The sequence below is a fragment of the Heterodontus francisci genome, unplaced genomic scaffold (genome assembly GCF_036365525.1).
Source record: "Heterodontus francisci isolate sHetFra1 unplaced genomic scaffold, sHetFra1.hap1 HAP1_SCAFFOLD_43, whole genome shotgun sequence".
NCBI lineage: Eukaryota > Metazoa > Chordata > Chondrichthyes > Heterodontiformes > Heterodontidae > Heterodontus > Heterodontus francisci.
The window spans coordinates 7,637,053-7,651,716 of record NW_027141852.1 but is presented as its reverse complement, the minus strand read 5'-3'; the positions used below and the strand labels follow the sequence as shown (position 1 = coordinate 7,651,716).

General features: G+C 47.7%; 1 non-coding gene across 1 annotated transcript; it reads left to right on the top strand.

Moving 5' to 3' along the window:
* The first annotated feature begins 721 nt into the window (after nucleotides 1-721).
* Nucleotides 722-812, top strand: trnar-ucu (transfer RNA arginine (anticodon UCU)). The gene is given in 2 exon segments: nucleotides 722-758; nucleotides 777-812. It is a non-coding gene; the product is annotated as a tRNA-Arg (tRNA).
* Nucleotides 813-14,664: the final 13,852 nt, after the last annotated feature.

Below are 14,664 nucleotides of genomic sequence, written 5' to 3'. Positions count from 1 at the left end.
TCTAAGGAAGGATATACTTGCCATAGAGGGAGTGAAACAGAGGGTCACCAGACTAATCCCTGGGATGGTAGGACTGAAACTGGGCCTGTATTCCTTAAAGTTTCGAAGAATGAGAGGTGATCTCATTGAAACTGATAAAATTCTTACAGGGTGTGACAGTGTGGATGTAGATAGGATGTTTGCCCTGGTTGGTGAGTCTAATATCAGGGGACCAAGTCTCAGAATAAGGAGTAGGCCATTTAAAACTGAGATAGGGTTGAATTTCTACACTCAGACGGTGGTGAATCACTGGAATTCTCTACCCCAGAGAGCTGTGGCAGTTCAATCATTGAGCATGTCCAAGACAGAAATTGTTAGAAATCTTGATACTCAGGACATCAAGGGATATGGGGATAGCACGGGAAAGGTACAGATAGAGGTAGATGATCAGCCATGATCGAATTGAATGGCAGAACAGGCTCGACGGGCTGAATGGCCTACTCCTATGTTCCTCTGTTCCTAAGAGAGTTGGCGCCAGCGCGCAGCCCTGCTTTACCCCACTGCTGATCTTGAAAGGGTCTGATGTTGCTCCATTGTAACTGATGGAACTGTGCATGTTCTCGTGGAAAGAAGAGATGATGCCCAAGAGTTCAGGAGGGCAGCCGAGTTTCCATCGCAGTTTGAAGAGTCCGTCTCTGCTGACAAGATCAAAGGCCTTGGTGATGTCATTCATAATAAGTGCGGCTCTGTGGCGCAATGGATAGCGTGTTGGACTTCTAAATAATGATAAGGAAGGCATTTAAAGGTTGTGGGTTCAAATCCCACCAGAGTTAGATTTTGGACCAGAGACAGAAGAGCACAACGGAACAGAGAGTTCACAAGTGTGTCAAAAGCACCGACTCAGAGACAGAGCGAGAGAGAAAGGAGCACAGCAGGAGCGGAGCAGGGGCAAAAAAAATCGAGGAGTGACATCACAATGGAGAGTGAGAGCAGGGAAACAGAGAGCTGCTGGGGTGAGTTTACAGGATTTGGTTCTTGCTTCGGTGCAGTGCAAGGAGCTGTTTGGTGAGGATCTGGTAAGCTGTGACATCACAGGCAAGCAGGTAGTTGATTGGTTAGGAAAAAGCTGCATGTTTGATGAGTATCTGGTAAGTGATTAAGGTCCATTTTGGTCCTAATGTTTAAAACAGTAAACAAACTAGTAGTAAGCTTAATAAAATAAACAATTGAATAAAATAATTAAGTAGTTAATTGAAACACGTTCAGGATGACAGGACAGGTGATGTGTCACAGCTGCAGCATGTGGGAGCTCCTGGATGCCAGTGTGATCCAGAGCAAACACATCTGCAGCAAGTGTAGTATCTGTTCTTATCAGTGCTTATTTGATTGAGAAGAGACCATGATCATTGCCTTTTGATCCTGGGGGAACTTTGAGTAAAATGGCTATAACCAATTTTCGTGTTTCGGGCCAGGGAGTGCGCAACACTGTTCGGGTGGTCGTGAAGGACAAGGAAGGAGATGCAACCGGTCGATCGCACCTTCTTAATCAAGAAAATTCTCTTCGATTGCTGCGGATTTCAAGCGACGGACGTCTTCTGCCTGCAGGAATTCCCCAGCAGTGGATACTTCGACGTGACGTTCTGGAACGTGGCGGGATGCATCAAGTTTCTGAAGGCGTTCAAGGAGAAAGGGGACCGGGCGCCACTGTCGATCCTCACAGCGGAGCCGCTCTTCACGCTTCCGTCACAACGGGACCGGGTGGTGACGATTCACCTCTGCAACCCCCATGTTCCGGTGGTGCATGTACTCACCTTTCTCGCCAGGTACGTCGAGGTGGCCGGCAGCAGCACTGATGTCAAGGACCCCTTTGGGATCTGGACCAGCAAGCGGCAGGTCAAGGTGACCTTGAAGGTAGATCCCAGTGGAGCCATCATCCACCCTCCCTCCAGCTTCACTATCGGGGGAAGTCGAGGCTTCTTGGTCTAGGCTGGGCAGCCCAGAGTTTGCCGCACCTGTGGCAAATCTGGTCACATGGCAGCCAACTGCAGCACGGTTGTTTGCAAGAACTGCAAGGAGGAAGGCCATCAGACAAAGGACTGTAAGCAGACTAAGTGTTGCAACTTGTGCGGTGCGGCAGGCCATCTCTACAAGACCTGCCCCAAACGTTGCCTCAGCTATGCTCAGGCGGCAAGGTCCAAGGAAAGGCCGGGAGAAGGTTCGACGAAGGCGTCCGCTGTTCGAAAGGAGACCAGCAACCTTCTCCGCAGCGAGGAACTTCAACTTGAGAAGGAAGGGGAGGCAGCTGAAACCAACGACCCAGCACCTATCCAGCGCCCGGAAACCCCTCCTCCACAGACAGAATCAATGGAGGAGGAGGCAGCAGATGGACAAACAGGTCAGTGGCAAGTGGTCCAGAGGAAAACCACAAAGAAAAAACATCCCAAAGCCACCACCCAAACCAGTGGCAAGAGGAGGCTCTCTTCTGAATCAGACTGCAACAACTCCTCTTCACTGGACGGGGAAATGCTGGAGCGACAGCCCCTTCAAAAGAGGCGGCAGAACTCCGAGATGGATGATGGAGCATCCCAGCCCCCGGGCACTGGAAGCTGTGATGGGCCCGGCGTGCCCCAACCCCAATGCCCCACACGTAACGACGTGGCCAACGCATCTCAGCTCCGGGACACCGGGAGCAAAGACACGTCTGGCGCACCTGAGCTCCTGGAGACCGGGAGCTGTGATGTTTTCGAGGAGGAACAGATGGAAGCAGCTGAGGACAACCCAATCCTCTCTGCCTACAAGATCCCACCCCCCCCCCCCCCGATGTCACCCGAGCGGCACAAACCCTGCATGAAAAATCAGGAGGGGTTTCTGAGCCCAACCAACGTGAAACTGCTTGCGCATACGATGGGTATGCAGGAACATCCCGAAGGGGAAGGACTGGGACTAGCGAGGACAAATGGTATGGGAAGCAACAACTAATTTTTAGTAAAAAATGGGTGTAAGAATTGCTTCCATTAATGTGCGTAGCATTAAATCTACTACGCGATGTGTTTCAACCTTGGATTACCTTGCCAAGGTCAAAGCTGACCTACTGTTTCTGCAGGAGTGTGGAATACCACACCTCAGCACCTACAGGCAGTGGTCGCGATGGTGGTCCCACGGGCCATCGATCTGGTCGGGGGGTAATGACTGCCGTTCCTCCGGCCTGGGTATTCTGCTGCGGGGAGGTAACTTCACCATCTCCGAAGTTAAGGAGTTGGTGGGCGGCCGCCTCCTCGTAGCAGACGTGATGTACAACAAAGCTCCGCTCCGGTTGATCAACGTGTCCGCCCCGGTACAACGCAGCGAGCGGCTGACCGTCTTCCAGCAGCTCCCACTGCTGCTGGCGACGTCCAGGCCGGTCATCCTAGGAAGTGACTTCAACTGCATCATCGATGCGGCTGGACGATCCGGCAGTGACGACAGCAAACTGGACGCTACGTCCAGATTCCTAATAGAAACAGTTAAAGATGCCAAACTGCACGACATCTTCAGCAAACCTGCAGACGGAGCGCAGCGCAGATACACATGGTCAAGATTGGACGGGTCTGCCCGTTCCAGGATTGACTTCCTGTTTGTGTCCCGTGCTGTCACGGTCGGATCCACCGACGTCAAGCCGGTGTTCTTCTCCGACCACTGCCTCTTACTGGCCGACTGTCACTTACAGGACGACCAGCGGGTTGGCAGAGGGACGTGGAAGCTCAATGCGACACTGCCAACCCCAGAGAACGTTGAGGAACTCAAAAGGGATTACAATGGTTGGAGGACCGTGAAACTCCTCTTTGAGTCTCCAGTTCACTGGTGGGAAGCGATTAAGGAGAACATCAAGAGGTTCTTCATCCACAAAGGTGTTCAGAAGGCGAGAGAGAGACAGAGGGAAGTGTCCCGACTCCAGAAAATTATGCAAAATCTACTCCGGTTGCAGTCAATTGGGGTCGAGGTCAAGGAGGACCTCCAAGAGGTGAAGAGCCAGCAGGCCACGTTCTTTGCCAAGGAGGCCTCCAAGATCATCTTCCGGTCCAGAGTCCGCTCCATCGAGCTGGATGAGACGTGCTCGCGTTACTTCTTCCAAAAGGTACACAGAGAGAGCTCTGTTGTCAGCAGACTGAAGGAAGAAGATGGCTCGGTAACGTCTTCGCAGTCCGACATACTAAGGATCAGCAAATCCTTTTATGCTGGGCTGTATGACGCGAAGCCCACAGACAGCAGAGCCTCCCAGTCCTTCCTGTCATCTATCACAGAGGTCTTAGATGACAGCAGGAGGGAGAGACTGGACAAGCCGCTAACTCTGGACGAGCTGACAAAGGCCGTCGAGTCTTTCGAGACGAGTAAAACTCCCGGGAGCGACGGCTTACCGGTCGAGTTGTACTCGGCCCTGTGGGACTGGGTCGGCCCGGACCTGCTGGAAGTATACGAGAGTATGCTCCTGGCCGGCAGCATGTCAGAATCCATGAGAAAAGGCATCATCACCCTCATTTACAAGCAGAAGGGGGAGAGGGCAGAAATCAGAAATTGGCGGCCCATCTCACTGCTTCATGTTGATTACAAGATTCTGTCCAAAGTCATAGCCAGTCGAGTCAAGTCTGCTCTGGAGTTGGTAATTCACCCCGATCAGACCTGTACTGTACCCGGCAGGAAGATCTCTGATAGTCTCGCGCTACTCAGGGATACGATCGCCTACGTACGGGACAGGAGGGTGGACACCTGCCTCATCAGCCTGGACCAGGAGAAGGCTTTTGACAGGATATCGCACACCTACATGATGGACGTGCTTTCCAAAATGGGGTTTGGGGAGGGAATCTGCAATTGGATCCAACTGCTCTGCACAAACATCAGTAGCGCAGTCTCAAACAACGGGTGGGAATCTGAAAGTTTCCCGATCAAATCTGGAGTCAGACAGGGCTGCCCTCTGTCCCCGGTCTTGTTTGTTTGCTGTATTGAACCCTTTGCTGAGTATATTAGGAAGGATGCGAGCATATGAGGGGTGACAATCCCAGGCAGCGGAGGCACTCAGGTCAAAACCTCCCTGTACATGGATGACGTCGCCGTTTTCTGCTCGAATCCGCTGTCCGTGCGCAGACTGATGAGCATCTGCGACCAGTTCGAACTGGCCTCGGGAGCCAAAGTTAACCACGGCAAGAGCGAGGCCATGTTCTTTGGCAACTGGGCTGACCGATCCTTTGTCCCCTTCACTGTCAGGTCAGACTACCTGAAGGTGCTGGGGATATGGTTCGGAAGGGCCGGGGCGTGCACCAAAACATGGGAGGAGCGAGTAGCCAAGGTACGACAAAAGTTGGGCATGTGGGGGCAGCGATCTCTCTCCATTGTGGGTAAGAACCTGGTCATCGGGTGCGAGGCGCTCATGTTGTTGCTCTACGTGGCGCAGGTCTGGCCCACACCCCACTCCTGCGCCGTGGCTGTCACCCGAGCCATTTTCCGCTTCGTCTGGGGATCTAAAATGGACCGGGTCCGGAGGGACACAATGTTCAAATCTCTGGACATGGGCGGGAAACATGTACCCAACGTGGCCCTCATCCTGATGACCACCTTCGTGTGCAGCTGCATCACGCTATGTGTCGATCCCCAGTACGCAAACTCCAAGTGTTACTACGTGCTGAGGTTCTATCTGTCCCCGGTGTTGCGAAGGATGGGCCTGGTCACATTGTCGCGGAACGCTCCATGCAGTTGGGCGGTGCCGTACCACCTATCCTTCGTGGAGCAGTTTCTGCGGGAAAACACCTTTGACCACCGGTCCATCAGGCAGTGGTCTGCACGGAATGTCCTCAAGGCCCTACGGGAAAAGGAAACGGTGGATCCTGTCGGATGGTTCCCCGAGCAGACCGTCAAAGTCATTTGGCGGAATGCCTCATCACCAGAACTTTCAAACAAGCACCAAGACGTAGCTTGGCTGGTGGTGAGAAGGGCCCTCCCCGTCAGATCCTTCATGCACACCCGAAGTCTCGCCCCCTCCGCACAGTGCCCCCGCATTGGCTGTGGTGGGGAAGAGACGGTCGCCCACCTCCTCCTGGAATGTGCCTTTGCAAAGCAGGTGTGGAAAGAGATGCAGTGGTTTTTGTCAAGGTTCATCCTAAGCAGCTCTGTAACACAGGAGTCTGTGCTCTGCGGGCTGTTCCCAGGGACGCACACCGAGACAAACATCAACTGTTGCTGGAGGACTATCAATACGGTGAAAGACGCCCTTTGGTCTGCCCGAAACCTGCTGGTCTTCCAGCGCAAAGAGTTGTCCACCACCGAATGTTGCAGACTGGCACATTCCAAGGTCCAGGACGACGTGCTGAGGGACGCACTAAAGCTTGGGGCAGCCGCAGCAAAGGCTCAATGGGGAAAGACCACAGTGTAATGTTCCCCCACCAAGCTGGACTGAGGGGCTGGATCCATGGGAAACCCCTCGAACTGTATCGTTAATATTCTCAATTGCTGTAAATGTAAAACTGCAATTGACATGACAATTGTGAAACGGAAGGGTTGGGAAGAAACTCATGACAGTATTGAAGGAAACTGATCTCCCTTGAAATGTTTGTATTTTTGATGCTGTTTTAAAATGTTTGGCAATGTAATTGTTACAGGTTTTTATGAATAAAGTATATTTTGGAAATAAAAAAAAAGTTTGCGGCTCAAAGAGTGAGAAAAAAGGAATGTAGTGGTAGTTGGGGACAGTATAGTCAGGTGGATTGACTCTGTTCTCTGCAGCAAAGAGCAAGAGTCCAGACGGCTGTGTTGCCTGCCGGTGCCAGGATTCAGGACGTCTGCTCAGGGCTGGAGAGAAACATACAATGGGAGGGGGAGGATCCAGTCGTCGTGGTCCATGTCGGTACCAATGACATGGGCAGGACAAGGTTAGAGGTTCTGCAAAATCAGTATGAGGAACTAGGCAGCAAATTAAGTAGCAGAACCTCAAAGTTAATCATCTCTGGATTATTACCTGAGCCATGTGCAAATTGGCACAGGACAAATAAGATTAGAGAAATTAATGCGTGGCTCAAAGACTGGTGTGGTAGTAGTGGGTTCTGGGTCGTGGGACATTGGCACCAGTACTGGGGAAAGTGGTGGCTGTACCGTTGGGACGGTCTACACCTGAACCGTGCTGGTGCCGGTGTTCTAGCGAACCACATAACGAGGGAAGTAGAGACAGTTTTCAACTGAATAGTGGGGGCAAGGGATCAAATTTGGAAAGATATGGTGAATCAAGGAGGAGAGACAAGGCAAGAGAAAAAGGTATAAATATGGGAAATGATAAACAGACTGTGACAGGAAGGGACAGAGCAGACAAATCTAAGAGTAAATCAACAGATAAGGCTAGAGGTTACAAAAATAATAAAAGGACAAAACTAAATGCTCTGTACCTGAATGCATGGAGCATTCGAAACAAAACAGATGAACTGAGAGCACAAATAGAATAAATAAGTACGATCTGATAGTCATTACAGAGATCTGGCTGCAGGGCGACATCGATTGGGATGTGAATATTGGAGGTTACATGGCATTTAGGAAGGACAGGAAGCTTGGAAAAGGTGGTGGGGTAGCTCTGTTAATTAATGATGGTATTCGCGCAATAGAGAGGGATGACCTAAGTTCAGGAGATCACGATGTTGAAGCAGTTTGAGTTGAGATGAGAAATAATACAGGCAAGAAGTCACTTGTGGGAGTGGTGTACAGGCCACCGAACATTAACCACACTGCAGGATGGGGTATAAAAAAAGAAATAATGGCAGCTTGTCAGAAAGGTACAGCAATAATTATGGTGGATTTTGATATCCATATAGACTGGAAAATTCTGATGGGCAGAGGTAGCCTAGATGAGGAGTCCACAGAATGTTTTTGGGATAATTTCTTGGAAAAATAAGTTCTGGAGCCAACCTGAGAGCAGGCTATACTAGACCTGGCATTGTGCAATGAGATAGGATTAATTAATGACCTCATAGTTAAGGTGCCCCTAGGTAGTAGCGATCATAATATGTATGAATTTTACATTCAGTTTGAGGGAGAGAAAAGTGGGTCCCAGACTAGTATTTTAAACTTAAATAAGGGCAATTATAAGGGCATGAAAGCAGAGCTAGCTAAAGTGAACTGGCAAATTAGGTTAAGGGATAAGTCAATAGAGATGCAGTGGCAGACATTTAAGGAAAATTTCAGAATACACAGAAGAGATACATTTCAACGAGAAAGAAAAATTCCAAAGGTGGGACTCACCATCCATATTTAATGAAAACAGTTAAAGATACTATCAAACTTAAAGGAAAAGCCTATAATTGTGCAAAGGTGGGAGGCAGGTCAGAAAATTGGACAGAATATAAAAAAAACAGCAAAGAATTACAAAAAGATTGATAAGGAAGGTAAAATTAGAGTACGAGAGAAAGCTAGCAAGAAATATAAAGAGAACCAGTAAGAGTTTGGATAGATATTTTAAAAAGAAAAGAGTTAACAAAGTGAGTGTTGGTCCTATGGAAAGTGTGTCTGGGGAATTAATAATGGATAATTAAGAGATGGCAGATGAATTGAACAGATACTTTGGATTGGTCTTCACTATTGAGGATACAAATAACATCCCAGTATTAGCTGCAAGTCAGGAAATGGAAGGAAGGGAGGAACTCAAGAAAATTACAATCACCAGGGAAGTGGTACTAAACAAATTGTTGGAGCTGCGGGCTGACAAGTCGCCAGGTTCTGAAGTGGCTAGTGAGATAGTTGATGCGCTGGTTTTAATTTTCCAAAATTCCCTCGCTTCGGGAAGGTTCTGTTCGATTGGAAAGTAGGGAATGTAATTCATTTATTCAAAAAGGGAGGGAGACAGAAAGCAGGAAACGACAGGCCGGTTAGCTTAACATCTGTCTTAGGGAAAATGTTAGGAGCGATTACTGAAGATGTTATAGCAGGGCATTTAGAAAACATTAAGGTAACCAGGCAGAGTCAACATGGTTTTGTGAAAGGGAAATCATGTTTAACCAATTTATTGGAGTTCTTTGAGGGAGTTACATGTGCTGTGGATAAAGGGGAACCGGTGGATGTATTGTACTTCGATTTCCAGAAGGATAAGGTGACATATCAAAGGTTATTGCAGAAAATAAAAGCTCATGGTGTCAGGGGTAACATATTGGCATGGATAGAAGATTGGCAAGCTGACAGGAAACAGAGAGTCAGCATAAATGGGTCATTTTCTGGTTGGCAAGAAGTAACGAGTGGTGTGCCACAGGGATCTGTGCTGGGGCCTCAACTTTTTACAATTTATATAAATGACTTAGATGAAGGGACCGAAGGTATTGTTGCTAAATTTGCTGATCACAAAGATAGGTAGGAAAGTAGGTCGTGAAGAGGACATAAGGGGGCTACAAAGGGATATAGATAGGTTATGTGACTGGGCAAAGACCTGGCAAATGGAGTATAATGTGGGAAAGTGGGAAATTGTCCACTTTGGCAGGAAGAATAAAAAAGCATATTATCTAAATGGTGAGAGATTGCAGAGATCTGAGATGCAGAGGGATCTGGGTGTCCTAGTGCACGAATCGCAAAAGGTTAGTCTGCAGGTACAGCACGTAATTAGGAAAGCTAATAGAATGTTATCATTTATCGCCAGGGGAATTGAATACAATAGTAGGGAGGTTATGCTTCAGCTATATAGAGCATTGGTGAGACCTCTTCTGCAATACTGAGTACAGTACTGGTCTCCTTATTTATGGAAGGATGTAAATACATTGGAGGTAGTACAGAGAAGGTTTACTAGACTAATACATGGAATGGGTGGGCTGTCTTATGAGGAAAGATTGGACAGGCTAGGTTCGTATCCACTAGAGTTTAGAAGAGAAAGAGGCGACATGATTGAAACATACAAGATCCTGAAGGGTTTTGACAGGGTGGATGTGGAAAGGATGTTTCCCCTTGTGGGAGAATCTAGAGCTAGGGGTTACTGTTTAAAAATAAGGGGTCACCCATTTAAGACAGAGATGAGGAGCAATTTTCCCCCTCAGAGGGTCGTGAGTCTTTGGAATTTTCTTCCTCAAAAGGCGGTGGAAGCAGAGTCTTTGAATATTTTTCAGGGAGAGATGGATGGATTCTTTATCTGCAAGGGGTGAAAGGTTATCGGAGGTAGATGGAAATGTGGAGTAATCAGTTCAGCCATGAGCTTATTGAATGGTGAAGCAGGCTCGAAGGGACGAGTGGCCCACTCCTGCTCCTAATTCGTATGTTCATATGTAAAGACAATGTAGAGTGGTCTGTACTGTTCACAGTACTTCTCCTGCAACTGCCGAAGTGAGACAATCATGTCGACTGTCGATCTACCAGCTCTGAAGCTGCACTGAGACTCAGGATAGATGTGTGATGCCAGGGTCTGCAATCTGGTCAGAGCAATGCGAGCAAAGACCTTCCCCACAATACTTAGCAAGGAGATGCCTCTCTAATTGCTGCAGTCCCTGCGATTCCCCCTTATTGTTGTACAAGGTGACAATGTTTGCATCACGCATGTTTTGAGGTGCAGATCTTTCCTTCCAACAGAGACACAGAAGTTCATGGAGATGCTGCAGTAGAGCCGCTTTTCCACTTTTGATGATTCCAGGTGGAATACCATCATTTCCCGGGGCTTTACCACTGGCAAGATGGTCAATGGCTTTGTTGAGCTCCACTATGGTGGGATCACTGTCCAGCTCCTCCATGACAGTGAAGTCTGGAATGGCACTGAGAGCCACTTCAATGACAATATTCTCCGTTATGTAGAGTTTAAGGTAATGCTCCACTCACCTTTCCATCTGCTTGTTAACAGATGATTCCACTTTGACACCGCACTGAGACCTTGTGCATTGTTGTCTGAAAGAGCCTGATCGAGGATGTTGAGGAACTCCTGGGTCCTTTCTGGATCAGTGGTTCGTCAAGTGTTGATCTGAGGACGACGTTCTTCTTGGATGGATGAAGCTTCCTTGGCTGAAGCCTGACCTTGTTACACACCAGGGAGTGCTCAGTGACACAGTCAGCGCTGTGATAGCTGTGAGTGATGAGGACACTGCTGAGGGTGGTATGTCTGGTGATGATAAGGTCTAGCTGGTGCCAGTGGTGTGATCTCAGATGTCTCCAGGACACCCTGTGGCACAGCTTGACCTGGAAGTAGCTGTTCATCACACAGAATCCATGGTGACAGCATAGCTCCAGCAACCTCTGTCCATTTTCATTCATCTTGCCAATCCCCTGGTGCTCTATGCTCGTTGGCCAAGCTGTAGTCAGTACCCAAGCTTGCGTTGAAGTCTCCTAGAAGGTACAGTCCCTCAGTGCTGGGAATTCTACTGATGGCAGTATCAAGTGTCACATAGAATTGATCCTTGACATCTGGGGTGGAGGTGAGTGTCGGGACATAGATGCACATGAGATTAACTGGGCCCACGCTTGTTGACAAGTGAAGAGTAAGAAGTCTCTCTGAGCCTACTGTGGCTGGTTCACTCATCTCAAGTGGCGTGTTTTTTACTGTGAAAACCACTCCATGCTCACGAGTTGCCTCTTGGGCTTTCCCCTGCCAGAAGAAGGTGTAGTGTTTCTCTTTGAGGGATCCACTTTGGACGAGTCTAGTTTCTTGCAGCACAGCAATGTCCACATTGAGCCTTGTGAGTTCTTTGTCCATCAAAGCTGTCTTGTGTGTGTCATCAACCTGCAGAAGGGTGTCAGTAAGGCCAGGACACATGGTCCTCACATTCCAGCTTGCGATGCGAAGGACTGGTGTCTTCTTTGTTGAGCTTGTTTTTCTTGGTGCATTGATTATCGATCCGCCTGTTGAGAGATGACTCTCTAAGCTCCAAGCACCCATTGAAGCAAGCAGGTCGTGGCAGGACAGCACCTAACTGATTGGGGGCTGCCCAGCTTGGAGTGGGTGGCAGCTATCCAATGAGATGCGATGATCTCTTCAACTGTCAGAAGTAACCCCTGGCGCTCATACTCTGCACCAATTGAGTGAGAGCTTATAATCGGTAACCGTTTCTTCCCGTGTTGTGCTAATGTTTAAGCACAAATAGTGTCCTCTGCACGGCACGTTAGTACTGAACACAAAATGGCTCCTTTGGTCATGTGTTAATTATAAAATGGCTTTCTTGACCTTGTTAGTTATTGCAATGGATACATTATAAAAATGGTCAAATTAAACTAAGATCGAACTACCCAAGCTTACCTGCATCCTCCAGTCCTCTGGCAACATTCCCATATTTAAGGAGGATTGAAAGATTGTGGTTCGAGTCTCTGATATTTCCACCCTTACTTCCCTCAGCAACCCAGGATGCAGCCCATTCAAACTGGGTGACTTTTCCACTGTGAGAGCTGCCAACCTTGTAATTGTCTCGACTTTATCTATTTTCATCCTGTCCAATTTCTTCACTTCCTCCTCCTTTACTGTGACATTTGCAGCATCCGCTTATTTTGTGATACTTAATTAGTGCCTCAGCCACACCTTCTGCCTCCACAGGATCTCCTAATTGACCCACCCTTTCATTGACTGTCCATATGTTGGTAAAAGACTTCAGTGTTCCCAGTTATGTGACCTGCTAATCTTTTCTCATACATTCTCTTGCTGATCTCATTTCCTTTTTCAGCTCTCCTCTGTACTTTCTATATTCTGCTTGTTTCTCCTGCATATAAATCCTCACATGATTTCGATACTAATGATTTTTGAACTATTTTGTTGAAGGATTGAGTTTTGTAAATTTCTCCCTAGCTCCCCTCATGATCAGGCAGAAAGTTTAACTGCTGCGTTTTCAAACAGCAACAGCTTTATTTGAAAAGCCATTGGGACAGGATTCCGGGTTTTAATCCAGTCACAAATCTGGTTCTGATGTCTTGTGGCTCCAGCTGTCACATGACCTGTCAGAGGATGACCTCATAATTGACCCAGTCATGGAGCTGTGGGTTGATGTTTAAATTGTTTCAAAATAATTTTCCAGAAGGACAATCAAAATGAATCGATATATAAAAGGTAGATTTTGTGAATTTGTGCTCCCAGTGGAAATCCCTGCAGAGTCTGCTGGTTTTCATATCCCCAATTCCCCACAGGAAGCTCTGTGTCGGAATCTGTATGCATTATATCAATATTATACAGAATCATTTCATGGGAGACGCCAGTGTGAATTGTAAACAGGTGGTTCAGTTTTAACTTTCAAAATAACACAGAAGCAAAATACTGCAGATGCTGGAAATCTGAAATAAAAACAGAAAATGCTGGAAATACTCAGCAGGTCTGGCAGCATCTGTGGAGAGAGAAACAGAGTTAACGTTTGTGATCTGTGACCTTTCATCAGAACTGGGCTGAAATTGTCTGAGGGCCAAGTGGCCTCTTTCTGTGCCTTAAACTTTCTATGAGTCGAAGATTCTATGAGATTCTGGAATCAATTTCAGGGTCGATGACATTGCACTCTGCAAGGATAGGAAGATGGAGATTATTAAGTACAGTGCAAGAATATAGATGCTTTTACATTATTTTAATCAAAATTGATTTAAACTTTGTGTTCACGAATCCTATCTTTTGATCACAATGACACTGATAACAATGGAAAAAGCAAGACTTGCATTTCACGACCACAGGACATTGCAAAGCCTTTTATAGCCAATGAAGGACTTTCCAAGTGTAGTCACTGTAGTCATGTAGGAAACATGGTGGCCAATGTGCGCACAGCAAGCTCCCAGAAACAACAATGTGATAGAAACGAGATATTCTGTTTTTAAGTGATGTTGATTCAGGGTTAAATAATGACCAGCATCCCAGAAATAATTCCCCTTCTATTCTCTGAAATAGTGCCATGGTACCTTTGACATCCACCTGAGAGGGCAGAGGGATCCTCAGTTTTCTGTTTCACCTGAAAAACAGCATTTCTGATAGTGCAGCACTGCCTTAGTACTGTACTGGATTGTCAGCCATTTTTAAAGGGCTGTTAGTCCTACTGGAAAATATTTAAAGGAAGATGAAGTGAAATGAAATAAATACATTGCTTTTGCCTCTCTCCCATCCCCCCAATAACAGTTAAATTAATTATTTGCCCTTCCCTCCCAAAACCTACCTTTACCATCTGACCTTCCGCCCAAAACTGCACAAACTGTAAACTATAACCCTTCCCAGCATCCCCTACACCCATGACATTAATTTGACTCCCTCCCCCCACCCTCACACTGAGAAACTTACCTTCTCCCCCCTCCCCACCAGTGTTGCACCTCATTTGCCCGGATGGTGCTCCGAAGGCACGGCAGTGCCGGCCACTGGGCTGAAGATCGCAGCGGAACATCAGGAAGTGATGGGATAATAATTAATGCAGGTTTGTGGTCCCGTTGCCGAGCGGTGGAGGTCCCCCACAAGGCCTCGCCGTCGCCGGCAATATCGAGCCAGGCCCTGCCGGCGTTGAGGTCCGTGGCGGGCCTCATCCGGGGCCATCTTCAGGCGGCTCCCACCCCACCCCCACCACAGATCTCGACGTCGAGGGCTCTATAGAATCCAGCCCATTGTTTCTGTCAATCTCAACTCCACAAGGATTTGTCTGTTAATTGCAGAAAAATTAAAGCTCTATAACGTTTTGATAAAAGGGGGTTCAAATCCATTTCCAAACAAATGATAGTTCTCATTGTATCTAGAACATGTTTTCTTACATACAAACATACCAATTAGGAGCAGGAGTA